Genomic DNA, 27,868 nt, shown 5'->3' with positions numbered 1-27,868 from the left:
CCACGGTGCCAGACCGTGTCATAGGCTGCTGTGAAATCAACAAAGACAGCACCCGTCTTTAAATTCTTCTGGAATCCATTTTCAATGTAAGTTGAGAGGGCTAGGGCTTGTTCGCAGGTAGATCTTCCTGGGTGGAAACCAGCTTGGGCGGGTGATAGGAATTTCTCTGTAAGAGGAGAAATACGTGACAGAAGCAGCCTCTCAAGGAGTTTGTAACACACGGAGAGGAGAGAAATTGATCTATAGCTGGCAGCCAGTGTTGGGTCTTTCTTTGGTTTCAAAACTGCTATTATCTTCGCACGACGCCAAATTTTGGGCATAGATTCAGATTCCAAGATGTGGGACAGGAATGTAGTGAGCCACTTCTTTGCCGCGGGGCCCAAGTTAAGAATGAGTTCTGGGGTGATGTTATCATAGCCAGCAGCTGTTCCCAGTTTAACCCTCTTCAAAGCGTCTTCCAGTTCAGACAGTGTAAAGGGAGAGAGTTTTGGAGATGGACAAGATAACCGGAAGTGGGATGACCACTCATGGGAAATTTCTCTTTTCCAGACTGGGTCGATCTTAGCACGTCCAACTTGAGTTAGGTGACTGGCCACTGAGTTTGGAGATATGGGAGGATGGGAGACGGGAGGGGATTGGCTACCGGCACCCAGACTATGAAGAAGCTTCCAGGCCTTCCTACTTGAGTGGGTGAAGTTCAGACTTTCCATGAGTTGTTGCCAGTGGGCTTGGCGTGCTGCATCCAGGGAGGCAATGAGATGGTCAGCCACATCTGGGTCGCCCGCCTCATCATACTGCTTTAGTAGTTGCTCGCATTCAGCATCAAGACAAGACGTATAGTTAGCATGTCTCCCACGAGGAATAGCTTGGGAAGCTGCTTTGAAGATGGCTTGGCGGAAGCGCCTGTAGGAATGTTCAGAGGGGATAGAATTAATTGGAATTGCAGGAATAGATTTGTTGGTAAGATCACTGAACAGACGCCAGTTTGCTTTCCGAAAGTTCCATCTTAGTTTCTTCGAGCACAGAACCAGTGGGAGCTGGAGACCAATGTGGTTTATGGTGATGCAGGGGATTGCACCTGGGACTTTGGAGCCTCAGGCATGAGAGTCTCTTTGCATAACTATTATGCTATCTACCCCTGCCTCCCTCTCAATTTTTATTCACCCTTTCAAATTAAAAAGAGAGAAAAGAAAATTGTTACAGGGAGTGGTGGATTTGTCATGCAGGCACCAAGCCCTAGCAATAACCCCGGTGACAATCAAACAAACAAGCAAAGAAATAAATCAAAAAGAAGAAGAGATGGGAAGGCGAGAAGGATAATACTTTGTGGCTAAATATGACTGTGGTGTGAACTTTTAGCTGTTCCAGTGTCAAGAGCTAATCTCTCCCTGAGGTCAGATAAAGTACTGCTGCAGGTGACTCTGGCTCTCTGGATCCCTCCCTCTCAGTTTCTAGCTGTCTCTATCCAATAAAGAAATAAAGATGGGAGTCGGGCTGTAGCACAGCGGGTTAAGCACAGGTAGCGCAAAGCACAAGGACCGCCATAAGGATCCCGGTTCGAACCCCGGCTCCCCACCTGCAGGGGAGTCACTTCACAGGCGGTGAAGCAGGTCTGCAGGTGTCTATCTTTCTCTCCTCCTCTCTGTCTTCCCCTCCTCTCTCCATTTCTCTCTGTCCTATCCAACAATGACAACAACAATAATAACTACAACAATAAAACAACAAGGGCAACAAAAGGGAATAAATAAATAAAATAAATATTTAAAAAAAAGAAATAAAGATAAAAACAACAACAACAACAATAATCAAGGACCTGAGTTTGGGCCTCTGGTCCCCACCTGCAAAGGGAAAGCTTTGCTAATGGTGAAACAGTGCTGCAGTTATGTCTCTTTCTCTCTGTCTCATCCTACCCTCTTGACTTGGGCTGTCCCTATCCCATAAATAAAGATAATGTAAATAAATAAATAACACAGTGTATATACCTTTTTTTTTTTTGCTATAAAGTGCTAACCACCATCTGAGCTGCTAGAAAAAAAACATGGTCCAGGTTGACTTGCTCAATGAAGAACTATTGATTTTTCACAGATGACATTCTTAAAATAACTTGAGTTTAGTTTTAAATCTCTAGTATGTAATATTGAAATTATGACAGATTACAAGCATAATTTTTTTTTAATTTTAGAAATAGACATTATCTATTTATTTACTTTTTACCAGAGCACTGCTCAGATCTGGCATATGGTAGTGCTGGGGAGTTAACCTGGAACCTGGAAGTCTTAGGCACCAGTCTTTTTGCATAACCTTAATGCTATCTCCTAAGCCTGATGTAAGTCTAAAAAATACAACTGACAACTGGGGAGGTAGGTATAATGGTTATGCAATAGACTCTCATGTCTGAGTCTCCAAGGTCCAATGTTCAATCCTCAGCAACACCATAAGCCAGAGTTGAGCAGTAGCTTGCATCCCCCCCCCTTCCTCTCCCTCTTTATCTTCAAGATAAATAAATAAAATATGACATAAGAAAGAAAGAAAAAAGGATACTCTTCAAAAATTTCAATGGACGGGAGTCGGGAGGTAGCATAGCAGGTTAAGCGCATGTGGTGCAAAGCGCAAGGACTGGCATAAGGATCCCGGTTCGAGCCCCCAGCTCCCCACCTGCAGGGAAGTCACTCCACAAGCAGGGAAGCAGGTCTGCAGGTGTCTATCTTTCTCTCCCCCTCTCTGTATTCCCCTCCTCTCTCCATTTCTCTCTGTCCTATCCAACAATGACTACAACAATAAAATAATAAGGGCAACAAAAGGGGATTAAAAAATTAATTAAATAAAATGGTAGGTTTGAACCCCTGGTCATGGGAGTGCCATGTACAGGAGAAGCTACATGAGTGGCAAAATAGTGTCATGGTGTCTTTCCCCTCTCTGCCTCTCTCTGTTTTTTTTCTTTTTTAAGTATTTATTATTTATTTCCTTTTTGTTGCCGTTGTATTATTATTGTTATTATTGTTTTTGCTATTGGTATTGTTGGGTAGGACAGAGAGAAATGGAGAGAGGAGGGGAAACCAGAGAGGGGGAGAAAAAGATAGACACCTGCAGACCTGCTTCACCGCTTGTGAAGCAACTCTGCTGTAGGAGGGGAACCGGGGGCTCTAACAGGGATCCTCATGCTGGTCCTTGTGCTTAGTGCCACATGTGCTTAACCCACTGTTACCACCCGACTCCCTTTAAAAAAAAAAAGATATATTATGTAAATATTTTATATTTATTTATATATTATTGGATAGAGACAGAGAAATTGACAGGGGAGGGGAGATAGAGAGAGAGACACCTATAGCCTAGCTTCACCACTTGTGAAGCTTCCCCCATGCAGGCGGGGACCAGAAGCTTGAACCTGGGTCTTTATGCACTGTACTGTGTGCACTTAACCAGGTACACCACCATCTGGCCCCTCTCTTTCTTTTTCTTTACCCTCTATTGCGAGGGACTGAAACAGTGAAGTTGCACAGCTATGGAACTTCAAGAAAACCCTGGTGACAAAAATATAAATAAATAAGTTGTGCTACCAGGGAAATGATGTGGCTAGCAGAATGCATGCCTTGCTTCAGGTGCTGTGTTGTCAGTGTCTTTCTCTGTCTCTCAATAATACATATTATTTAATATAGATTCACAACTTTTTGGTCTGAATTCAGAGTGGTCCTTTAGCTTGCCTCCTGCCTATCCCAGCTGTGGACTTCAGCAGCCGTTTATCATGATAGCGTATTATAATTATTATTATTTGATGGAGAAAAAGTGAGAATGAAGGGGGAGGTACTGAGGGAGAGAGAGACAGAGAGATCCCCACTGCAGGCAGGGACCCAGGGCTTGAATTCTGGTCCTTGTGCTTGGTAACACACTCATCCCAGTTTGCTACCGCCAATCCCCTAATTGTGACTCTACTCTTTAATTTTTTAAAAAATTATCTTTATTTCTTTATTGGATAGATATAGCCAGAAATTGAGAGGAAGGGGGAAGATAGGGCAGATAGACACCTGCAGCACTGCTTCTCCACTTGTGAAGCTTTTCCCCTGCAGGTGGGGACTGGGGGTTTGAACCTGGGTCCTTGCATAAAATACCTCTGTTGTCAGTTCATCAGACCCAAGGAAATTGCTTAATCAAATCTGGACTAAAGTCCTATCCAAGAGAATTAAGATTGTAGGGAATGGTGATAATTTTCCCTTTAACCTTTGGGTTCTTGGCTGAAATCCCTGTAATAAAAGACAAGTTAAGGGTTGAAGAGATAGCTCACTGGGAGTAAGACCACATGCCTTGCCATACACACGGCCCAGGAGAGAATCCAGGTATCACTTCAAAGGAAGCTCTGGTGCTGTGGTGTCTCTTCCTTTATCTGTCACTTTCTAAGATGTATTTGTCTCTATTACTTTTTTTATGATCTTTATTTATTGGTTGGATAGAGGCAGCTAGAAATCGAAAGGGGAGGGATGATGCAGAGGGAGAGTGACAGCGTGGATCTGTAGCCCTGCTTTACCACTCCTGAAGCTTTCCCCCTACATGTGGAGATCAGGGCTTCAGACCTGGGTCTTTGTGCCTTGTGACATGTGCACTAAACCAGGTGTGCTATCACCTGGTCCCTCTCTGTCACTTTCTATTTGAACGGAAAAGTGGCCTAGGAACAGTGAACTCATACATACACAAGGCTCTAGCTCCATAAAAACAAACAAGCAAGCAAAAAGACAAAGTAAGTAGAAAAAAAATAGGGGAGTCGGGCTGTAGCACAGCAGGTTAAGCGCACGTGGTGTGAAGCACAAGGACCTGTGTAAGGATCCTGGTTCAAGCCCCTGGCTCCCCACCTACAGGGAAGTTGCTTCACAGGCGTGAAGCAGGTCTGTAGGTGTCTATCTTTCGCTTCCCCTCTGTCTTCCCCTCCTCTCTCCATTTCTCTCTGTTCTAACAATGATGACATCAATAACAACAAAAATAATAACTACAACAATCAAACGACAAGGGCAACAAAAGGGAAAATAAATATAAAAAAGAAGAAAAATAATAAAGGTATATTAGTACATGTACCTCATGTATACCTGGAAAATGACATGGAAAACCTAAGTAGCTGAAATCAGGAGCTTACTCACTAGGAAAAGAGAGAAACAGGCTGGGCGTATGGATCAACCTGCCAACGCCCATGTCCAGTGGAGAATCAGTTACAGAATCAGTTACAGTACCCCAAAATGACCCTAGGTCCATACACCCAGTGGGGCAAATGTTAGGGGGAAATGACCAGAGGGCTCTGAACTCCAGTTCCACCAGGATGTGGAGAGAGAAGAAGAAAAATGAGGGTGGGGGTAAAGGACACTCAGAAATAGTAGGTGCAAATTAGAAAAGGAGAAAGCAGGACTATTGGAAAAATGGGGAAATACATATAAATAGTCAACTCCTATCTGTGACATTGGGAGAACTAATGCAGTTTCCAATGGAGGGGATAGGGACACAACTCTAGTGATCGGAAAGATGTGGAGTTACACCCCTGTTCTCTTATAATTTTATAAATCAATATTAACTCACTACTAAAAATAGGAGTAGCTTACAAAATGAGAAGGTCAAATACCAGATGATCTCATTTAAACAGAACAGAAAGAGAAAACACAAGATGAAACTTGTGACTGGGTGTGGTGTATTGCATGAAAGCAAAGAACTCTGGGGGGGAGGGGATGGGAGTGGGTGAAGCAGATGTTGGGGACCCAGTAAACTATGGCAGAGAAGGATCTAAGTTGATGGTGGGAGCTGTGTGAAAACACCTATCCGAGGGAGATGAGAGATTGTACCTGTGTCACCAACTGTCCTGTAAGTAATTATCCCAGTAAATTATTTGGAGAAAAGAAAAAAAAAAAAAAAAGCAGTGACTTAAAACTCTGGCTTCTGGGGCCAGGCGGTGGCTCACCTGGTTGAGTGCTCACATTATAGTGCACAAGGACCCTGGTTCAAGCCCCTGGTCCCCACCTGCAGGGGAAAAGGGCTGCAGGTATCTCTCTCTCTCCCTCCTCTCTCGATTTGTGTCTGTCTCTATCCAATAAAAAATAAATAAAATAAATAAAAACTCTGGCTTCTGTAGCGTCTTTACTTAGAGATGTAAGAAAGTTTCTGTCTTGGATAAGGTGCTGCTTTACCATGTGAGTAACCCAGGTTTGAGCCTGGCCCTCACCTACTGAAGAAAACGTCAGTGCTGTGGTTTCTTTTCGCCTCCTCTCTCTGCCTTTCTGTCTTGCACTTTCTGTCTGGAAAAGAAAAAGAAAAAAGAAAAGGCCTAGAGAGGAGAAATCCTAGAGAGAATTTAAAAAAAATGAAAAGAAAAAAGAAAAAAAAGTGGTCCGGGAGGTGGCACAGTGGATAAAGCATTGGAATCTAAACTATGAGTTTGATCCCTGGCAGTACATGTACCAGTATTATGTCTAGTTCTTTCTCTCCTCCTATCTTTCTCATAAACAAACAAACAAGGAAGAAAGGAAGGAAGGAAAGAAGGAAGGAAGGAAAGAAGGAAGGAAGGAAGGAAGGAAGGAAGGAAGGAAGGAGGGAAGGAAGGAAGGAAGAAAGGAAGGAAAGGTGTGTGGGAGAGGTCAACTATCAGGGAGGGAGGGTAATGTACAGGATGGGATGTCAGGCCTTGCCTTCTACCTGGGAGAGGGTTTAAAGTTGTTACCAGGGACTAACCTTTGTCCTTATGGTAAAAAGGAGGAGGGACAGCTTTGTAAATGACCTACCTACTCATAGGCAAATAAGGGAGGGCAGAGAACTTTTCTTGTGTGCTTCTTCTCAATAACCCTCAATTCAAAAAAAAAAACTTAAGTCCAAGCGGCATATTCTGGGCCAGCAAACCATTCCACTTCCCTTCAGGGCTGAGAGGACTAAGAGTTTTACTGTGTAGCGCAGAAGATACACCAGAAACCTAGAGCAGCCACTTCTATTCTTTCAGGGACATAGAAAACTCAGCAAAGTCACTTCTCCAAGAAAGAAAAAGACAAAAAAACAAAACAAACAAATATCAAATATGGGAAAGAGAAAGCATAGTAATTGAATTTTTAATATTTGGGCATCTTGCCTTTTACTTATGAGTCTTTTATTTTATTTAATTTTTAATTTAAAAAATTTTTATTTATAAAAAGGAAACACTGACAAAAACCATAGGATAAGAGGGGTATAGCTCCACATAATTACCACCACCAGAATTCCGCATCCTATCTCTTCCCCAGATCCCAGATAGCTTTCCTAATTTTATCCCTCTGGGAATACGGACCTGGGGTCATTATGGAGTGCAGAAGGTGGAAGGTCTGGATCTGTCATTGCTTCCCTGCTGAACATGGGCGTTGACTGGTTGATCCATACTCCCAGCCTGCCTCTTTCTTTTCCTAGTGGGGCAGAGCTCTGGAGAATTGGGGCTCCAGGACATATTGGTTGGGTCGTCTGTCCAGGGAAGTTCGGTTAAAATTATGTTAGCATTTGGGATCTGGTGGCTGAAAAAAAGTGTTAAAATATAAAGCCGAACAAGTTGTTGACTAATCATGAACCTAAAGGCTGGAATAGTGCGGATGATGAGTTGGGGGGGGGTCTCCGTTTTGTAGATAGCTAGTATACCTATTTTAGTTACATTTCAAAGGACCCATCACTATGCTAGTTTTTGTTTGTTTGTTTGTTTTTCCTGAGCCTGACATCTGATATGCAGGTAGATCCAAATTATTGTCTGGGGAGATGGTGTCATGGCTGCAAGGACCAGAAAGCTGGATCAGGGAAAAGTGTAGCTCCCAAATATGGGAAAGGGGTATAAATATTGTTGACTGTAAACCCCATCGATTTGATGTGATCTGGGGCCCATATTCAACTTAGGAGCCTATGTGACCTCTGCATCCCTGTAGATCTGAGCTCACATTCTGTGGTCATGAGTAGGAACATTCCAAGATGCCTCAATTTCAGGACCCATCTTTCTCGGGTGGAACATAGAGTATGTTGTCCAACCTCCCGTCGAAGGATGGAACATTTTCTGTCGTTGTTGATCCATGCTGAGGGCAAGGTCCTGTGGGGGCCCACCAAGGGGTCTATTATATTGTTCCTGATAGAGATGACTGGTAATAATGGAGAGAGGGATTTATTCAAGGTCTAGGCCCATCATGTCTGTTTGGTCATCTTAGGACTCCCTGACTACGGCCCCCTGAATCTTTTGTTTTTAATAAATAATTTTAAATTCTTTTAAAAAACATTTTATTTATTTATTTATTTGTTTATTTTTTGGATAGAGACAGAGAGATATTGAGAGGAGCGAGAGAGGTAGAGAGGAACAGAGAGACACCTGTAGCCCTACTTCACCCCTTGTGAAGCTTTTCCCCTTCAGGTGGGGACAAGGGGCTTGAACCTGGGTCTTTGTGTGCACTGTAATGTGTGCACTTAGCCAGGAGTACCATCATGTGACCCCTACTTCTGAGTCTTACTACTGTGAGTTTAAGCTACATTCTTTGCCCTAATTACTCCTGATAAGTACCCCCACTTTTGCTAGAGCACCCTAAATAAGTGCAAATAATCTAGACATGGACAATTTGATCTGGAAATGAGTTTGGAAAGTCAGGGACAATCAAAGAAAATAGTGAAAGCAGATGGGGTGAAAAGTGGTAGTTCTGGATTCAATGGGGTATATTTTAGTGCATACTATTCTTTATTGTATTTTATTTATTTATTTATTCCCTTTTGTTGCCCTTTTTTTTTTTATTGTAGTTATTGTTGTTGTTGTTGGATAGGACAGAGAGAAATGGAGAGAGGAGGGGAAGACAGAGAGGGCAAGAGAAAGTTAGACACCTGCAGACTTGCTTCATCACTTGTGAAGTGACTGCCCTGCAGATGGGGAGCCAGGGGCTGAACCGGTATCCTTATGCAGGTCCTTGTGCTTTGTGCCAACTGCGCTTAACCTGCTGCACTACCGCCCAACTCCCCTGTATTTTATTTTATTTATTGATTTAACAATGATTGCTAGAAAGATTGTAGGATAAGAGGGGTACAATTCCATACAGTTCCCACCACCAGAATTCTATATCCCATCCCCTCCATTGGAAGTTTTCCTATTCTTTATCCCTCTGGAAGTATGGACCCAGCATCATTATGGGGTACAGAAGGTGCGAGGTCTGGCTTCTGTAATTGCTTCCCTGCTGAACATGGGTGTTGTAGGTTGATCCATACTCCCAGCCTGTTTCTATCTTTCCCTCTTGGGGCAGGGCTCTGGAGAGGTGGGGTTCCAGGACACGTTAATGAGTTCATCTGCCCAGAGAAGTCAGGTTGGCATCATGGTAGCATCTGCAACTTGGTGGCTGAAAAACATTAAGCTACAAAGCAGAACAAATGGTTTAATAATCAGGAGCATAACAGTAAGAATAGAGCTGATGGAACTAAGGATCTTCATGTGGGAAGAAGCTAAGAAATCTATTTTAGGTATATTCCAAGGGACCCATCCATGACTCTACTAATATTTGCCTGAGTCAGACAGCTAACATGAAAGTGAGCTAAGGGTATTCTTTGGAGAGATGATGTTAGAGTTGGGAATAGGACTAGAAAGCTGGATCTGGGCAGAGAGTAACTCCAAGATATGGGAAAAGTATTTAAATACTGTCAATTGTAAACCCCATCAACCTAATCTAGGGCCCATATCTAGTTATATTCATCACAGAACCCTGTGTAACCTCTGCATCCCTGTAACTCTGAGCTCATACTCCATGGTCCATAGTTAGGAACATTCTAAGCTGCACTCATTTCAGGACCAGTCTTTCTCAAGTGGTAGAGTACGTCACACTAGCCTCCCTTTAGAAAGTGGGGTAATTTCTACTATTGTTGTTCCACATTGAGGGCAAAGTCCTGTAGGGCCCACAAGAGAGGGTTTATGATCTTATTCCCGTTGGCAGTGAGCAGTGATGATGGAGAGAGGGATCTGTTAGAGATCTAGGCCCATCATATCTATGTGGGACAGCAGGATTCCCTGACTAGGCCCCCAGATGATGGGGTAGCCTGGGAATGACCAAAAGGGCCATCATTAAAGTGTTTTGGTTCCTGCCCTTATCCAGCTTTTGTAGTCCTTACTTTATCTGACACTTAAGAGTGATTGAGGGGGTTGGGTGGTGGCGCAGTGGGTTGGGCACAGGTGGCGCAAAGCCAAGGACTGGCATAAGGATCCTGGTTCGAGCCCCCGGCTCCCCACCTGCAGGGGAGTCACTTCACAGGTGGTGAAGCAGGTCTGCAGGTGTCTGTCTTTCTCTCCCCCTCTTTGTCTTCATTCTGTCCTATCCAACAATGAGCAACATCAACAATGATGATAATAATAACCACAAAGAGGCTACAACAACAAGGGTAACAAAAGGGGGAAAAATGGCCTCCAGGAGCGGTGGATTCATGGTGCAGGCACCGAGCCCAGCAATAACCCTGGAGGAAAAAAAAAAAAAGAGTGATTGAGGGAAATGAAATAGGAATAGGAATTAGGTGAGGAGGGTATATCTGATTAAATACTTTATGGTATTTTTTTTTTTTTCTGTCTACTTGCTGCACTTAGTGAGTCACTGCAAACTGTTGTGCACTTTTACTTTAAGATATAGATTTTCCTGCTACTTACATACATGTACTCTAACACTGGGCTTAAGTTGTTCATTCATTTATAATAATGACTTTTAAAGAAAATATTAAATCACCTATAATCTTAGACCAGGGAGAGCAGAAGCAACTGGTCTCGTCAGTATATAAGATATAGTTGTATGTTGCATTAAAGGACATAAATCATGGTGAGGTCTTGTATGATACAGAAATTTCTTGCCATGGAATTTTCAAAGTTAACTGAATTCCCAGATAACTTGGTTATAATAATAACGACCTATTACCTTCTTAAAATCTAAGACAGCAAGGACAAGGAAACTTCCTCATTATCTATAAAATTCATTATTTCTCCTAGTCCTTTGTTTTGGTGAAATCTGCTAAACCCAGTCCCAGTTTAACTTTGTGTTTTCCCTTCCTGTTCTTATTTCATAAGTTCCACCAATGAGTGAAATAATCTCATATTAAACCTTCTCCACAGCCATTTTTAAATTTAAAATTGGGATGTTTATTGAGAAAATGGATAATCTCAGTAATCACCAAATCATTAGAATGGAAATATTTGGGAGTAAACAGACACACTGATGATTTCAACCCCACTATCTCAATTTTATCTCACAGAACCCCCCTATGTAAGGAGTTTAGTCATCCCACCAGTTGAATAGACTAAGGTCTGTCTCCATTATGAAACACTTCAGCTAAGTCAACCCAGGGGAGAGACAGGTGATATTACATAATATAGAGAGGGAAAAACTAGAGCAAATAACAAAAGGAGAAGTATTCCTAATACATACAACATAGGGCTTATGATGATCAAGATGTATAATATCTGCAGATCACTGCAATAATGATGAATATCATAATAGAAAAGCGGGCAAGGACAGAAGTTTTACAATAAAAGGAGTAGAAGTAGACATTATAGGGGGTCAGGTGGTGGCACACCTGGTTGAGCACACATATTACAACACTCAAGGACCCAGGAGCATGACCTCACTCCCCACCTGCAGGGAGAAAGCTTCACGAGCAGTGAAACAGGTCTGCAAGTGTTGGTCTTTATCTTTATGTGTCTATTTTCCCCATCTCTCTCAATTTCTTTCTGTGCTATCAAATAAATAGGAAGAATAATATAAGGGAAAAAAATGGCCACTGGGAACAGTGAATTCCAAGTGCTGGCACCGAGCCCCAGTGATAACCCTGTTCCATATTCACAGAGAGATAAAGAATAGGGAAGCAAGCTTCCAATAGAGGGGATGTGATACAACTCTGGTGGCAGGAGCTTTATGGGATTGTACCCCTTTTGCCCCACAATCTAGTTAATAATTATTAAATCACTAATAAAAATAAAAAAGAAGAGAAATAGTGCTGGGAGAGCCTGAGGGTGCTTCTTCCTGAGCAAGTGCTCTCTAGGCTGGAGAGAACTCAACTGGAGCCAACCTAGGCTGCTGCGTGGGAGAGGGATCAGGAACTTGTGCTGAGCTAGTGTCGCAGGAGATAGACTCTGGAACTCTCAGAGCCTGAAGGCAATCCCAAGTGTGTTAAAACAGAAGAGCAGCTGTATATATACTCGCCAAGTAGGGTGGAAACAGGATGTGACGTAGAGAGGGTGGAGTGAAAAGAGACTGGTAGAAATCAGAGTGACTACGACAGGGGGCAGAGCAAAAAGACATCCTGAACCAGTGGGGATTAAACCAGGGCAGTTCCTAGGTAACTGGTTATGTAAATGGACCACAGGGATAAGCAGGGGGAAGCTGGCATACTGCCCAATAAAATAGAATAGTTTAATCTCAAAAGCAACCAGTATAGTGTAAATTAAAATAGCACACCATATTTAAGCTGCCAAACTTTTAAATACAATAAGTGATGAGGAAGAGGGGGCACTACCAGGTACAGTACAACTTTGTGTAAAGTACTAAATATCATGCAATCAAATTCTAAAGAAATACTGTATTCCTAGAAATTGTTCTGAAGAAGTAGAGATGTGCCAAAGAAGTACATAAAAGGACATTAACTTAAGATAAATTGAACACAGCTAAAGCAGTACTTAGAGGGAAACTCATAGCCATATAAGCACACATTAGAGAACAAGAAAAGGCTCAAGTAAATGACCTTACTGCATGCCTTAAAGACTTAGAAGAAGAGGAACAAAGGAATCCTATAGCAACCAGAAGGGTTGTTTTAACACTTCTTATTTCTTATAAGAGTAAGGAATATGTTTAAAAATAATAAGGTATATTTTAAAAGAAGATGATGAAAAATATGCATTTACAGGACTGGGGTGATATCTCAGCTTATTAGAGCACCAACTTGTATGTCCAAGGCTCCAGAGACCATAAATTCAATCCTTTTTTTAAAATTTATTTTTATTTATTTTTTTATTTAAGAAAGTATTAATTAACAAAACCATAGGGTAGGAGGGGTACAATTCCACACATTTCCCACCACCCAATCTCCATATCCCACCCCCTCCCCAATAGCTTTCACATTCTCTATCCCTCTGGGAGCATGGACCCAGGGTCATTGTGGGTTGCAGAAGGTAGAAGGTCTGGCTTCTGTAATTGCTTCCCTGCTGAACATGGGCGTTGACTGGTCGGTCCATACTCCCAGTCTGCCTCTCTCTTTCTCTAGTAGGGTGGGTCTCTGGGGAAGCTGAGCTCCAGGACACATTGATGGGGTCTTCAGTCTAGGGAAGCCTGGCCAGCATCCTGATGACATCTGGAACCTGGTGACTGAAAAAAGATATAACATACAAAGCCAAACAAATTGTTGAGCTATCATGGACCCAAAGCTTGGAATAGTGGAGAGGAAGTATTAGGGGGATACTCACTGCAAACTCTAGTGTACTTCTGCTTTCAGGTATATATTTTGCAGTAGTTTACGGATACGTGTGAACTTATGCTCTCTCTCACAGAAACTGGTGTATATCTAGGTTTTTGGGACTTTGTTAGAAAGTGAACCACCTGAGATGTAATTAGAGTATACTATGAAAGGAAAGGTCTCACCCGAGTAATGAAGCTGAAGGGTTGTCATTCCACACGTGAAGTCTCTGGACACAGTCTGAAGTGAAGCATGTTGAGGTGGTAATCGTTGTGTTGTTTAGGTTGTGATCGACAGATGCAATATTATTTGATATGGATTGGGAGAGGCATACGGGAAAGTGGGAAACCTATCCAATGGTTCCAGGACTGGGGGAAGTAGAGGCTCTATAGTGGAGATGTGAGGTTCCTGCTGTCTTAGGGTTCAAAAAGCAATCAATAGTTAATGTTATCATCACATTATTTGGTAATTGGGTAAACTTTGAAAAGTCCTTTTGTTAGGGTTTGCTGTACAGTACCCAGTATCTTGTATATAGCTGTGCTATTGGTTGCTTCTGATCTACTTGGTCTAGGCTTTTGAGAGAGTCTTCATATCAATTACAGAGCCTATATATTGAAAAGATTCAGTTTGTGTTTTGAAAAACTTCAAGACATACAATTAATTTTCCCCCTCTCGTATTAATTAACTAGTGATTTATATGACTAATTTTACTAGGAGTGTACATAAACACCATTCCCACCACCAAAAGACTGTGACCCATCCCTCCCACACACTCCCACCCCCTACTGGCCCAGGAAGCTGCATGTCTACCCCTCACCACAGGGTTTTTACTTTGGTGCCCTACTTAAAATTTGGTCAGGTCCTGCTTTTAGTTTCCCTTACAGATCTTCTTAGTCAACTTCTGTTGATGAGTGGGATCATCCCATACTCATCTTTATCTTTCTGACTTAGCTCACTTAACATAATTACTTCTAGCTCTGTCCAAGATGGGTCAGAGAAGGTGGGTTCATTGTTCTTGATAGCTGCATAGTATTCCATTGTGTATATATACCACAGCTTTCTCAGCCACTTATCTGTTGTTGGGCACCTGGGTTGCTTCCAGGTTTTAGCTATTATGAATTGTGCTCCTATGAACATAGGAGTACACACCTCTTTTTGGTTGGGTGTTATGGAGTCCTTGGTGTATAAGCCCAGGAGAGGAATTACTGGATCAAATGGAAGGTCCATGTCTAGCCTTCTGAGAGTTTTCCAGACTGCTCTCCACAGAGGCTGTACCAATTTACATTCCCACCAGCAATGGAAAAGGGTTCCTCTGTCCCCACAACCTCTCCAGCATTTGTTGCTGCTGTCCTTTTTGATGTATGCCATTCTTACAGGAGTGAGGTGGTATCTTAGTGTTGTCTTAATTTGCATTTCTCTGACAATCAGTGACCTAGAGCAGTTTTTCATAGCCTTTTGGATCTCCTCTGAGGTGAATGTTTTGTTCATATCCTCTGCCCATTTTTGGATGGGGTCATTTGTTTTTTTGGTGCTAAGTTTGCTGAGCTCTTTATATATTTTGGTGATTAGTTTCTTGTCTGATGTATGGCATGTGAAGATCTTCTCCCATTCTGTGAGGGGTCTCTTTGTTTCTTTAATAGTTTCTTTGGATGTGCAGAAGCTTTTCAATTTGATGTAGTCCCATTGGTTTGTTTCTGCTTTAGTCTTTCTTGCAATTGGGTTTGATTCATCAAAGATGTCCTTGAGGTATAGGTGGGAAACTGTTTTACCAATGTTTTCCTCTAAGTATTTGATTGTTTCTGGTCTGATATCTAGGTCTTTGATCCATTTGGAGTTGATTTTTGTTTCTGGTGAGATAAAGTGGTTCAATTTCATTCTTCTGCATGTTACAACCCAGTTTTCCCAGCACCATTTATTGAAGAGAGCCTCCTTTTTCCATTTAATCCTTTGGGCCCCCTTATCAAAGATTAGATGTCCATAGGTGTGGGGATTTATTTCTGGGCTTTCAATTCTGTTCCACTGGTCTGTGTGCCTATTTTTGTTCCAGTACCATGCTGTTTTGATGATGATGGCTTTATAGTATAGTTTAAGGTCTGGGAGTGTGATGCCTCCATTTCTGTTTCTTTTCCTTAAGATGGTTTTGGCAATTCTAGGTGTTTTCAGGTTCCAGATAAATGATTGTAGTGTTTGTTCCATTCTCTTAAAGAAGCTTGGTGTAACTTTGATGGGTATTGCATTAAATTTGTATATGGCTCTGGGGAGAATATTCATTTTGATGATATTTATTCTTCCAATCCATGAGCATGGGGTATCTTTCCATTTCTTGGTATCAGTTTCTATTTCCTTGAGTAGCGACTCATAGTTTTCAGTATATAAGTCTTTCACTTCTTTGGTCAACTGTATTCCTAGGTATTTGATTGATTTTGCTGAAACAGTAAATGGGAGTGATTTCTGGATGCCCTCCTCTTCAGATTTAGTGTTTTCATAAAGAAATGCCACTGATTTTTGTACATTGATTTTGTAGCCTGATACCTTGCTATATTGCCTAATAACTTCCAGTAGTTTTCTGCTGGATTCTTTAGGTTTTTCTATGTATAGTATCATATCATCTGCAAATAGTGAGAGCTTGACTTCTTCCCTTCCAATCTGTATTCCTTTGATTCCTTTCTCTTGCCTGATTGCTATGGCAAGAACTTCGAATACTATGTTGAAGAGTAACGGTGACAGTGGACAGCCCTGTCTAGTCCCCGATCTGAGGGGGAATGCTTTCAGCTTCTGTCCATTGAGTATGATGTTGGCTGTAGGTTTGCTATATATAGACTCCACTGTCTTTTGGAATTTCCCATATATTCCCATTTTTTGTAGAGTTTTGAGCATGAATGAGTGTTGGATTTTGTCAAAGGCTTTCTCTGCATCTATTGAGATAATCATGTGGTTTTTGGCTTTGCTTTTATTGATGTGGTGAATGACATTGATTGACTTACGGATGTTGAACCAGCCTTGCATTCCTGGGATGAATCCCACTTGGTCGTGATGAACAATCTTTTTGATATGTTGCTGTATCCAGTTGGCCAAGATCTTGTTTAATATTTTGGCATCTATGTTCATCAGCGATATTGGTCTGTAGTTTTCCTTTTTTGTTCTGTCCCTATCAGCTTTTGGTATCAGGGTGATGTTGGCTTCATAGAAGGTGGAAGGGAGTATTCCTGTTTCTTCAGTCTTATGGAATAGCTTAAGAAGTATGGGTATTAACTGTTTCCTGAAAGTTTTGTAGAATTCATTTGTGAAGCCATCTGGTCCAGGACTTTTGTTGTTGAAATTCAATCCTTAGCACCAATTTTTGCCAGAATTGAGCTGTGTACTGCTCCTCTTTCCTCCTACCCTTTCATAATGAAATAATAAATAATAAAAAATTAAGTAATATTTACATTTTATGCTCAGGCATTGAGAAATTTTTATTTAGGTTTTTGTTTGTTTGTTTTTTTCTTTTTCTTTTTCTTTTTTTTTCCCTTCTCCACCAGAGCACTGCTCAGCTCTGGTTTATAGAGATTGAACTTGGGACCTCATAGCCTCAGGCATCAAGGTCATTCATTTGCAGACCTATTACACAATCTTTCTGTCTCCTGTATTTGTTATTTTTAATGTCATATTTATTTATTTCAATTTGTGTTTCATTTGAGAACAAATATGTTCACAAGTAAATACCCTTTTCCTGGAATATCAATCTAGGCTGCCTTCTTAACCTAACCCTAACCCTCATGCAACATGTGCAGTCTTTTAAAGTTAATTGTATGAGAGTTAGAAAATCAGGAATGTTTAAATGCATTTTAGCAATGTCAGGAATGTCTAGTATACAAAACAAAATATTTCTGGAACTCTCACTTCCAGATACAGGAAAAAAAAAAAACTAGTATAGCCACAGGCCCTTTGAATATAACTAAAATATGCTTACTAGCTATCTACAAAAACGGAGACCCCCCCCCCCCAACTCTTCATCTGCACTATTCTAGCCATTAGGTTCATCATCAGTCAACAATTTCTTTGGCTTTATATTTTAACTCTTTTTTCAGCTACCAGGTTCCAGATGCTAGCATGATGTCAACGAGTCTTCCCTGGACAGAGGACCCCACCAATGTGTCCTGGAGCTCCGATTCCCCAGAACCCAGCCCCACTAGGGAAAGAGAGAGGTAGACTGGGAGTATGGATTGACCTGTCCATGCCCATGTTCAGTGGGGAAGCAATTATACAGAAGCCAGACCTTCCACCTTCTGTATCCCACAATGACCCTGGGTCCATTCTCTCAGATGGTTAAGGAATAGGAAAGCTATCAAAAGAGGGGATGGGATACGGAGTTCTGGTAGTGGGAATTATGTGGAGCTATACCCCTCTTATCCTATGTATGGTTTTGTCAGTGTTTCCTTTTTATAAATAAAATAAATATTTGAAGTAGATGAAGTTCTGCAAATGATTGCCTTTGCTTAATTTTAATTTTTCCAAAGAGAGTTTTATGCACCATCACCACCACCCTCTTGGATACCAGATTTCTCTAGCCCTTTCTCTTTGTTCTGCAGAGCTGATTATTAGAGAAGTAGGCACAGCAAAAAGGGATTGAAATCTATTGCAGATAAGGTGACCAAAGGTTTCAGAGAAAGGTTAACCATGAGAAAGAAAGCAAGAAGATAGAGAGAAGGATAGTCCAGTGTGGTGACCTGTACCACACTCTAGCTTGCCTCCACCTTGCATTTGAAGGGAAGAAAATGCCTTGCAATTTTGTACATGTTAATTCAAGCATGCTACCATAAGACAGACCATGTGGAATTTGAGGTATTGGCTAAGGCTACATAGAGAAATACATTTGGGCCAGTGCTACCTCTCATATTGATCATTGCAGCAAGACAGACTCTTGATTAGAAGTTGGAAAAGAAATCCCTCATGACTCACCTACAGCTACAGAATTGGGTATGCAGGAATTCACTCTAGTAGCAAAGCAATTTTAGTAATCACTCAGTTATAAAACTTCTAATCAAGAATTCATCTCAGCGGGGGTAGATAGCATAATGGTTATGCAAAGAGACTTTCCTGCCTAGGGCTTCAAAGTCCCAAGTTCAATCCAATCCCCCGCACCACAGTAAGCCAGAGCTGTGCAGTGCTCTGGTATTTCTCTCTGTGTCTTTTTCTCTCTGCATCACTCTAAAAAAATAAATACTTAAAAAAAAAAGAGTTCATCTCACTGCAATAATAAAAAGGAGTTTAATTAAATCAGATGCTTAATTGGGGTCTGACTATGGATTGTTATATATTGTAAAATATATTGATTTTACAATGTTTTCACTATTTGATCCTGATACTGTACTTAGGATAGTATTTTAATTTCATTTTATTTATTATTTTCTCCTAATTCTGGAGCTTCAGTACTTTGGGTTTACTTTTTTAAGTAGAAAGAAAACACCAATGGTTCCTTCAATGTGGTGATGTTGAATCTGGAAAATTCTCATGTCAAAGAAGGTGTACTATCTAGGGAAGTCTGGTTCTTGTTTGTTTTTTGTCAGCCTACTATAACATATCTATCTCACTTTTATTTTTAAAATTTCCACCAGATTATTGTTTGGGCTTGATGCCTGCATGACAAATCCACAGCAGTGGCCTGCCTTTCTTGGACAGAGAGAGAAATAAATTGAAAGGGAAGGAGATAGATAGATAGATAGATAGATAGATAGATAGATAGATAGATAGATAGACAGACAGACAGACATCTCTATAGTACTGCTCTATTTCTTGTGAAGCTTACCCTCCAGCAGGTGGAGACTAGGGCCTTGAACCTAAGTCCATGTACATGGTAATTTAAAGTGTGTTCTACCAGCTGTGCCCATCTAGGCTTCTAGTATAATATGTCTAAAGACTCAATTGGAAAATATTTGGTAAAAGTCACAGAACTGTAATTTCAAGGCCCCAAACTCATCGATAAATAGCTATATTGAATTCAAAATCTTCAGCTTTTCACTCCTTGTTTGCTATCAATAATGCAAAATCTGTCCATCTCTGACATGGGCCCATTATTTCAAGAGACCACACTAGCAGCAACTTAATGATGATGTAGGCACATAGCACATTGTTGCTCTCTATCAGCAGACTTCAGATGCATTGGGAAATACTCTCTGGGAAAGAGCACTGCAATGTCTTTGCCAGGGGCACAGAATCAGCATGCCAGAACACAGTTCTAATTCCAGATCAGACAAGCTGGACACACAGAGCCAACCTCACTGGTTCTGGGCTCTGCAATGAAATCTCAACATGTGGTAGATACTATAGCCACCAAACAAAAGAACAGCTTGGCCCTGCAACTGCTGAGAGCAGTTTGTTTATATTTTTAAAATGTCTCACTTTGGATTGTTATAATGCCTGTAAAGGCCTTACAAAGACCTTAACTCGTGACACTTGGTTCTTAACTAATGTACTGCTGTAGATTTTGAAAAATAGCACTGCCACATTGCTGGGAATACTGTGAGAACCAGGTTGAGCATGAAAAGGTTTTTCCCATTTAAAAATGGGGAACTGAGGAAACGAATCTCCCTGTCAAACTCTCTCTTTCTGAGGTTGAGCTTGGGAGCAGAACGGACCCCAGTTTTCTGCCTCCAGAGACTTTGTATTTTTCTGCCTCCAGGGGCTTGTCATTTCTTAAAACATTAAGCCAGCTCACCTGTTTCACTCTGCATTCCTTGATACAATGACCTGCTCTCTTATTATCTACATATCAATGTTCTGCTTTGTCTCACAAATGACTTAAGGTCTCCTCCCTATTTATAATGGTGGGCACCCATTATGCTCATTTGATATACTCTTTTTCTACCCTCAAGATCCTCCCTGCATGCAGTATATTATTAATCCTACCAGTTAAACCCCTCCCAACAGTTGTTAAGGAAGTTCCTACCTTTCCCAGCCCCTTTTACCTTTCTCCGCCCCTTTCCTAACCATGTATGGTATTGTCAAGCCACTTCAGTTTCCGACTTGCCACTTCCATTTCCCAGCCTTTAAGAGCTTGGGCATGGGGATGAATAAAGAATTTGAACCTCCTCGCTACCACCACCTGGGTTTTTGGGTCATCTCTCACATCACTGCGTGAATAGCAGCCCCTGCTTCCTCCAATCGCATTCCCTCCAACCCAGAGAGTACACACCCAAGAAGAGGCACCCCCACACTAGCCTGGCACCACATATTTTATGTGCAGATCTGTCACCAAAGGAATTCAGTGAAATTAAAGGCCAAAATGAAACAGTTAAAAAGAATCATGGACAACTGCATTAACAGAATATGATATAAACATAAATTGAAATATTATTTAACCTTAAAAGGAAAGGAAATTGTCTGTTACACATGCTAGCCACATCATCGATGACCCTTGACATTACAGTAAGTGAAAGAAATCAGTTATAGACAAATGTTACTTAGTTAAATCTATATAAGGTACCTTAAATATCTAGCTTTAGAAAACTGAAAGTAGCATCTGCTGATCCCAACCTAATCAACGCAATGAGTACCACATCAACATGTTCCACTTAAGAGTGTGTCCAGAGATGTCAGGCATGGAATGTCAACCCTTTACCCTCATTACTCGGGTGAGACCTTTTCTTTCATAGTATTCTCTAATTCCATTCCAAGTGATTCACTTCCTAACAAAGTCCTAAAACCTAGATATAGACCAGGTCCCATGAGATAGAGCATATGTTCACATGAATCCACAAATTAGGGCAAAATATATACCTCAAAGCAAAAGTACACAGTAGTCTGTAGTGAGTCAGTATAATGTTCCTAATGAAATAGTGTCTACTTAGACTTAGATACCCTCTTCACCTACTTCCTATTACAGTTCTCTCACTCACTCCAAAGCTAACCTCATCAAAGCAAGGACTACAAAAGCTGAATAAAGGCAAGAGATTGGCATACTTTAATGATGACTCTTTAGTCATTATCAGGACATTCCATCAGATGGGGCCCTATTCGAGGAGTCCTGAGATTAACAAACAGACATGATGGGCCTAGACCTTGAATATCTCTCTCTCTCCATTTACTAGTCATCTCTATCAGGAACAACACAGTAGACCCCTTGGTGGGCCCCCATAGGACCTTGCCCTCAACTTGGATCAAGAATGGTAGAGAATGTTCCATCTTCTGAAGGGAGGCTGGACAATATACTCTATGCTACACCTGAGGAAGATGGGTCCTGAAATTGGGGCTGCTTGGAAAGTTCCTACTCATGACCACAGAATCTGAGCTCAGATTTATAGGGATGCAGAAGTCACATAGGCTCCCAAGTTGAATATGGGCCCCAGATCACATCAAATAGATGGGGTTTACAGTCAACAAGGTTTATACCCGTTTCCCATATTTGGGGGCTACTCTTTTCCCTGATCCAGCTTTCTGGTCTTTTTTCCAGTCATGATACCATCTCCCCAGACAATAATTTGGATCCACCTGCATATTAAATTTCAGGCTCAGGGGAAAAAGAAAAAGAAAAAAAAAACTAGTATAGCCACAGGCTCTTTAGAATATAACTAAAGTATATCTACTACCTATCTACAAAATGGAGACCCCCCCCCCAACTTTTCATCTGCACTATTCCAGCCTTTAGGTTCATGATGGTCAATTTGTTTGGCTTTGTATGTTAACTTTCTTTTCAACCACCAGGTTCCAGATGCTACCATGATGCTGACCAGACTTCCCTGGACAGACAACCCCACCAATGTGTCCTGGAGCTCCAATTCCCCAGAACCCTGCCCCACTAGGGAAAGAGAGTGGCAGGCTGGGAGTATGGATCGACCTGTCAATGCCCATGTTCAGCAGGGAAGCAATTACAGAAGCCAGGCCTTCCACCTTCTGCATCCCACAATCAGCTGGGTTCAAATTCCCAGAGGGTTAAAAAATAGGAAAACTATCAGGGGAGGGGATGGGATATGGAGTTCTGGTGGTGGTAATTGTATGGAGTTGTACCCCTCTTATCCTATGGTTTAGTCAGTTTCCTTTTTATAAATAAAAAATAAAAATAAATTTTAAAAAAGAAAACTGAGAGTAGTGACTGTCACACTACTGGGGGAGGCAGATGAGGAAATGAAAATTAATGTTTAGTGAATATAAAGTTTCAGTCTTGAAAGAGAAAAAAGTTCCAGAGATGTACAACAATATGAATGTGCTAATATCACTGAAATGCACTCTTAAAGTTGGTACACACAACAAAGTCCATGTGAATTTTCTCTGCAATTAAAAAAAAACTGAATTAAAAAATGAAATACAGGAGTAATTTGAAGATTGACTGGTTAGAATATATAAAAAAAAGTATTCCTTTAAAAAAATTTCTAAAAGGCATATAGAAATATTTACAGGTAGCGGGACTGGCAGTGGTGCACTTGATTAAGCTTTCACACTACAGTGCACAAGGACCCAGGTTCAAGTCCCTGGGCCCCACCTGCAAGGGGAAAGCTTCAGAAGTGGTGAAGCAGGGCTGCAGGTGTCTCTTTCAATCTCTACTTCCCCCTCCTCTCTAAATTTCTGTCTCAATATATAAATAAAAATTAAAAAAAATATATATATATAAGAAAGAAAGAAATATTTATAGGTAAAATGATACATTGCCATTTGAGAATTTGTGAAACAGTTTCAGACCTGAATTGACTAAATTTAAAAATATTTTTGTTTTTTAAAATTTTTTTAGTTAATTAATTTATTTAAGAAAGGAGACATTAACAAAATCATAGGATGGGGGAGTACAACTCCACATAGTTCCTGCCACCCAATCTCCATATCCCACCCCCTCCCCAATAGCTTTCACATTCTCTATCCCTCTGGGAGCATGGACCCAGGGTCATTGTGGGTTGCAGAAGGTGGGAGGTCTGGCTTCTGTAATTGCTTCCCCGCTGAACATGGGTATTGACTGGTCGGTCCATACTCCCAGTCTGCCTCTCTCTTTCCCTAGAAGGGTGAGTCTCTGGGAAAGCATAGCTCCAGGACACATTGGTGGGGTCTTCAGTCCAGGGAAGCCTGGCCGGCATCCTGATGGCATCTGGAATCTGGTGGCTGAAAAGAGAGTTAACATACAAAGCCAAACAAATTATTGAAGAATCATGGACCCAAAGGTTGGAATAGTGGAGATGAAGTGTTGGGGGGTACTCACTGCAAACTCTAGTGTACTACTGCTTTCAGGTACATATTTGCTCTAGTTTATGGATACCTGTGAACATATGCTCTATCTCCTGGAACCTGGTGTATATCTAGGTTTTTGGGACTTTGTTAGGAAGTGAACCACCTGGGATGGAATTAGAGAATACTATGAAAGGAAAGGTCTCACCCGAGTGATGAAGCTGAAGGGTTGTCATTCCACACGTGAAGTCTCTGGACACAGTCTGAAGTGAATCATGCTGGGGTGGCACTCATTGCGTTGATTAGGTTGTGATCAGTGGATGCAATATTATTTGATAAGAATTGGGGGAAGCATACGGGAAAGTGGGCCCTACCTTAGGGTCTTAGGACTGTGGGAAGTTTAGGCTCTATAGTGGAAATGTGAGGTTCCTGCTGTCTTAGGGTTCAAGAGGACAATGGATAGTTATTGTTAACATCACATTATTTTGTAGTTGGGTTAGCTTTGAAAAGTCCCTTTGTTAGACATACAATCAATTTTCCCCCCTCTCATATTAATTAAATAGTGATTTATATTACTACAATTTAATAGGTGTATACATAAACACCATTAAAAATTTTATTTGTTTTTTGTTTATTTATTAGATAGAGACAGCTAGAAATTGAGAGAGAAGGAGGTGGTAGAGAGGGAGAGACACAGAGAACACTTGCAGCCCTGCTTAACCACTTGCAAGTTTTCCCCCTGCAGGTGGGGAATGGGGGAATTCAAATCTGGGTCCTTGAGCATTATAACATGTGCTCTCAACCAGGTTCACCACTACCTAGCCCCAATTTAAAAATATTTTTAAAATAAAACTGTAAGCATGTGCTTCTGTTAAGCTTACATAAATTCAATAAAATTTTATAGACTATACCTAACAAAAATTCATTATTATATTATTACATGTATATTCTATTTGTCTGAAATAGTCAGTATTGTTCAAACTTTTTATTATTCTTATTATAAATACCTTAATAAATTTTCCTTTGTCAGTACTTGTTGGTATGCTTCTAGTTCTGCTTCTGGGACCCCTTCTGTTACATTGCTTGACATTGTGGTCTATTTACATGGTCATTCTGTTACATTGGTTTGGTCTCGCTCCCCCTGCCTCTGGGAAATTTTGGTTTAGTCCTCACTGGTTTGTGCCCTTCCCTTCTCCATGCCCCCTATCCTATGTTGGTACTCTCCCTTGGTTCCTGACACTGCCGCAGGAGAAGAAGGATGCAGGACAGAATGGGGTTGTGATTAGATTAGATTAGTTTTTGAATCGTATCCCCACTCGCTCGTGAATAAAGAAATACTGCTTCTCCACTCATCCATGAGTCCCTGGTTGTCTCTGTCTCCCGCCTGCGAAGCCAGCCTTGCAAAAATGACAAGTACTATATTCTTGAAGTTACAAATGTCTAGAAAGCATTTTCTATTTTCTTCTAAACTATCTTTCAGTTTAATGAATAAATTTAATTACTTGTTTGAGGTCAGAGAGAAAGCAAAGATTCCCTTTAAGTTGCATTCCAATGTAATTATTTTTTACTGCCAGTTTATTACATAGCTTTGCTAGATTAAAAACAAACGATGGAACATAACAGAATCTGCTTGAAAACTAGTAGAAACTTAATACTAATTTAATTTGTTTCATCCAAACTAGGTTTGTATTTATACAGAACAAACTTATTATTTAAACCCAGAAAACATGTATGCTTGTAAATATTTAAGGAAATAATATCTGAATCCATTTTTTTAAATTCCTGTGCTTATCTGTAGACCATCATTATACACTTAGAAAATAAATTTAGGGACAGTACCTCGATTCATATAACATATGGATTCATCTTAATTTAAAGTAAACTCTATTATTCACTCCATTACAGTTGCCATGTCTTTGTATTATTCTTTGTTTTCAAGTACATTCCTTTAATAGTTCCCTCTGCTTGGAAATCTCTCTCCTAACATATTTGCATGAACCTCCATCCCTCACATTTCCCTGTAACCTTCTTAAGAAATATTCTTTAATCACCCCCAATTAAATTGAATACACATTCCTACAATTGCTTTCTATCCCTGTTACGTATCTCCTATGTATTCTCCAAGCACTTAATCAATACCTGATATATGTATGTTTGCTGTCTATTTCCCACACAAAACTATGATTCAAGAAGCCAGGAAATTGTTTTTCTACTGTTAAATAACCTAGGTCTTGGCAAATGTTAGATTGCAGTTGAGTATTTATTTGTTCAGTCAGTGTACGAACAAAGGAGTTAAAAATAATTATGTAGTTAAAGAGTCTAACTTCTAGCTAGAACAATGAAGTTTAGTTATAGCTTCAACTTTTATGAGAACTCTCATGAATTTTAACTACATGGGGAGTAGGGCAGTAGCACAGCGGGTTAAGCACACATGGTGCGAATCCTCAAGGACTTGCATAAGGATCCCAGTTAGAGCCCCTGGCTCCGCACCTGCAGAGGAGTCGCTTCACAGGCGGTAAAGCAGATCTGCAGGTGTCTATCTTTCTTTCACCCTCTCTGTCTTCCCCTCCTCTCTCCATTTCTCTCTGTCCTATCCAACAACGATGACATCAATAACAATAATAATAACTACAACAATAAAAAAGGGCAATAAAAGTGAATTTAACTACTATTTAACTACATGTATTTTTCATCTTCAAGGTACATTCTAAATTAACTCTTTAATACCTCAGTGAAGCAAATGCTGGCTTTCCATTTACAGATGGGAAAATGAAAGCACAAAATAACTAAATCCTTTAGAATCATTGAGGACATCAGTGTTAAATTTAGGAGGTAATCTTAAAATATTTATTTTTAAGCAGCAGATTCCAAGTCATTTAGCTATACCCTGTACTTGTTATATCTCAGTTAAAAAGGTTTATCAATCTTCAATTCAAAAGCTTCTCAAGTAAGATATTGATATGTTGTGACAGCAGATGACTCAGTTATTGTAAATATCTTTTTCAATAATACATTCTTCAATCTCAATTCACAAAGGAAGTTTCTGTTTAAGTAGAAATAGATAGTCTGTGAGTAACTTATCATTTAGTTTCATTAATCCTTGCCTCAGGTTTAGTTTTAAAGTAAATTACAACAAGCCCAAATGTATTATAAGCGTAGGAAAACCCTTTGTGCAGTACCTATAAAGGATTTTCTCTAATCTTAACTTGACTCTTTGAACATTAAAACAATATGACTGTCTCATTCAGTAGGCTAGAAGGATTATATAACCTCATTTTTCAATCTGGAAGTTCTCTTTTATATCTTGACTTTGATTGTGATTTGGAGCCATCTATAAACTTTAAAAGTACTAATAACCTGACACCCTCAGAGACACGATGTGTTGCTCTATAGTGTGGTTTGGGCATTGTGGTTCTTTAAAGAAGTTCTAGATGTAAGCTGAAATAGAAGTAGCTTACTTTATGAATTTCTTGATATGACCTTAAGTCTAGAAAGTAGTCAAAATCAGAGGGTCACGTATAAACTGGTTTCCAAATTTCTCTGTAATTCTAGATATTAAAGGCTAATTAAGTACTTCACAGTGGGGGGGGGTGGAAAAGATAGCATAATGGGGGGTGGAAAAGATAGTATAATGGCTATGCAAATAGAAGCTCCCAGGTCCCAGTTTCAATCCCCTGCACCAGGATAAGCCAGAACTGAACAGTGCAGTGGTGAAAAAACAAAACAAACAAATGATTTTTTTTTAATTCTTCATGAACTTATTTCTTAGGAAAATCTAGTTGTACATGTTTAGCCCATGTTAATTTGGGCTAAGATAAAATGGATGTCAAGATGACAACTGGGACAGAGTATATTAAACACTACATGAAATTTAGCAAATTATAAAAAATGTGAAATATAATTATTAGTGATGACTTTGATATATAATATGAACCCAATTAAGCATCTATATGATATCAGTTGATTTTAAATTAATTCTTAATGTGTCTGCTTTTATTTTGCAGATGTTGTGCCTTTATCATCTGTCACTCTCACTTGCAGGAAAATTAATCTTTTCATGTCTGAAAATTCTACAAGTTCTGATACCTACAACTTAGAGAAAATGAACCATATTGTAAGAGAATAGTTATTACATTTAACAATTCAGATTTCTTTGTAACAGTACCGTTCTTTATAAGAAGAATGTGAGAAACTTGATTGAAAACCATAATGGTTCTCTCACATTTAATTCTTAGTTGATCTGCTTGCTTAATTATGAATAGAACAGTGACAATGTAAATATACAACTAAGGACAGAATCACTGAAAAAGAGATACTTTAAAAAAACTCA

General features: G+C 40.3%; 1 long non-coding RNA gene across 2 annotated transcripts in view; it reads right to left on the bottom strand.

The window, feature by feature from the left end:
- The window catches only part of LOC132535839 (uncharacterized), a 611,211-nt gene that overhangs the window by 464,252 nt on the left and 119,091 nt on the right, over positions 1-27,868 (bottom strand). Inside the window, exon 4 of one of the 2 annotated variants that reach the window (XR_009547572.1) lies at positions 13,281-13,315. The exons of the other annotated variant lie outside the window; for it this stretch is intronic. This is a non-coding gene — a long non-coding RNA (uncharacterized LOC132535839). Of the gene's footprint in view, positions 1-13,280; positions 13,316-27,868 lie in introns of those variants that run through there. 2 annotated transcript variants of the gene reach the window in all.

Source organism: Erinaceus europaeus, chromosome 2 (genome assembly GCF_950295315.1).
Source record: "Erinaceus europaeus chromosome 2, mEriEur2.1, whole genome shotgun sequence".
Lineage (NCBI taxonomy): Eukaryota > Metazoa > Chordata > Mammalia > Eulipotyphla > Erinaceidae > Erinaceus > Erinaceus europaeus.
The sequence above is the reverse complement of the archived record's forward strand: the minus strand, read 5'-3'. Positions and strand labels throughout refer to the sequence as shown.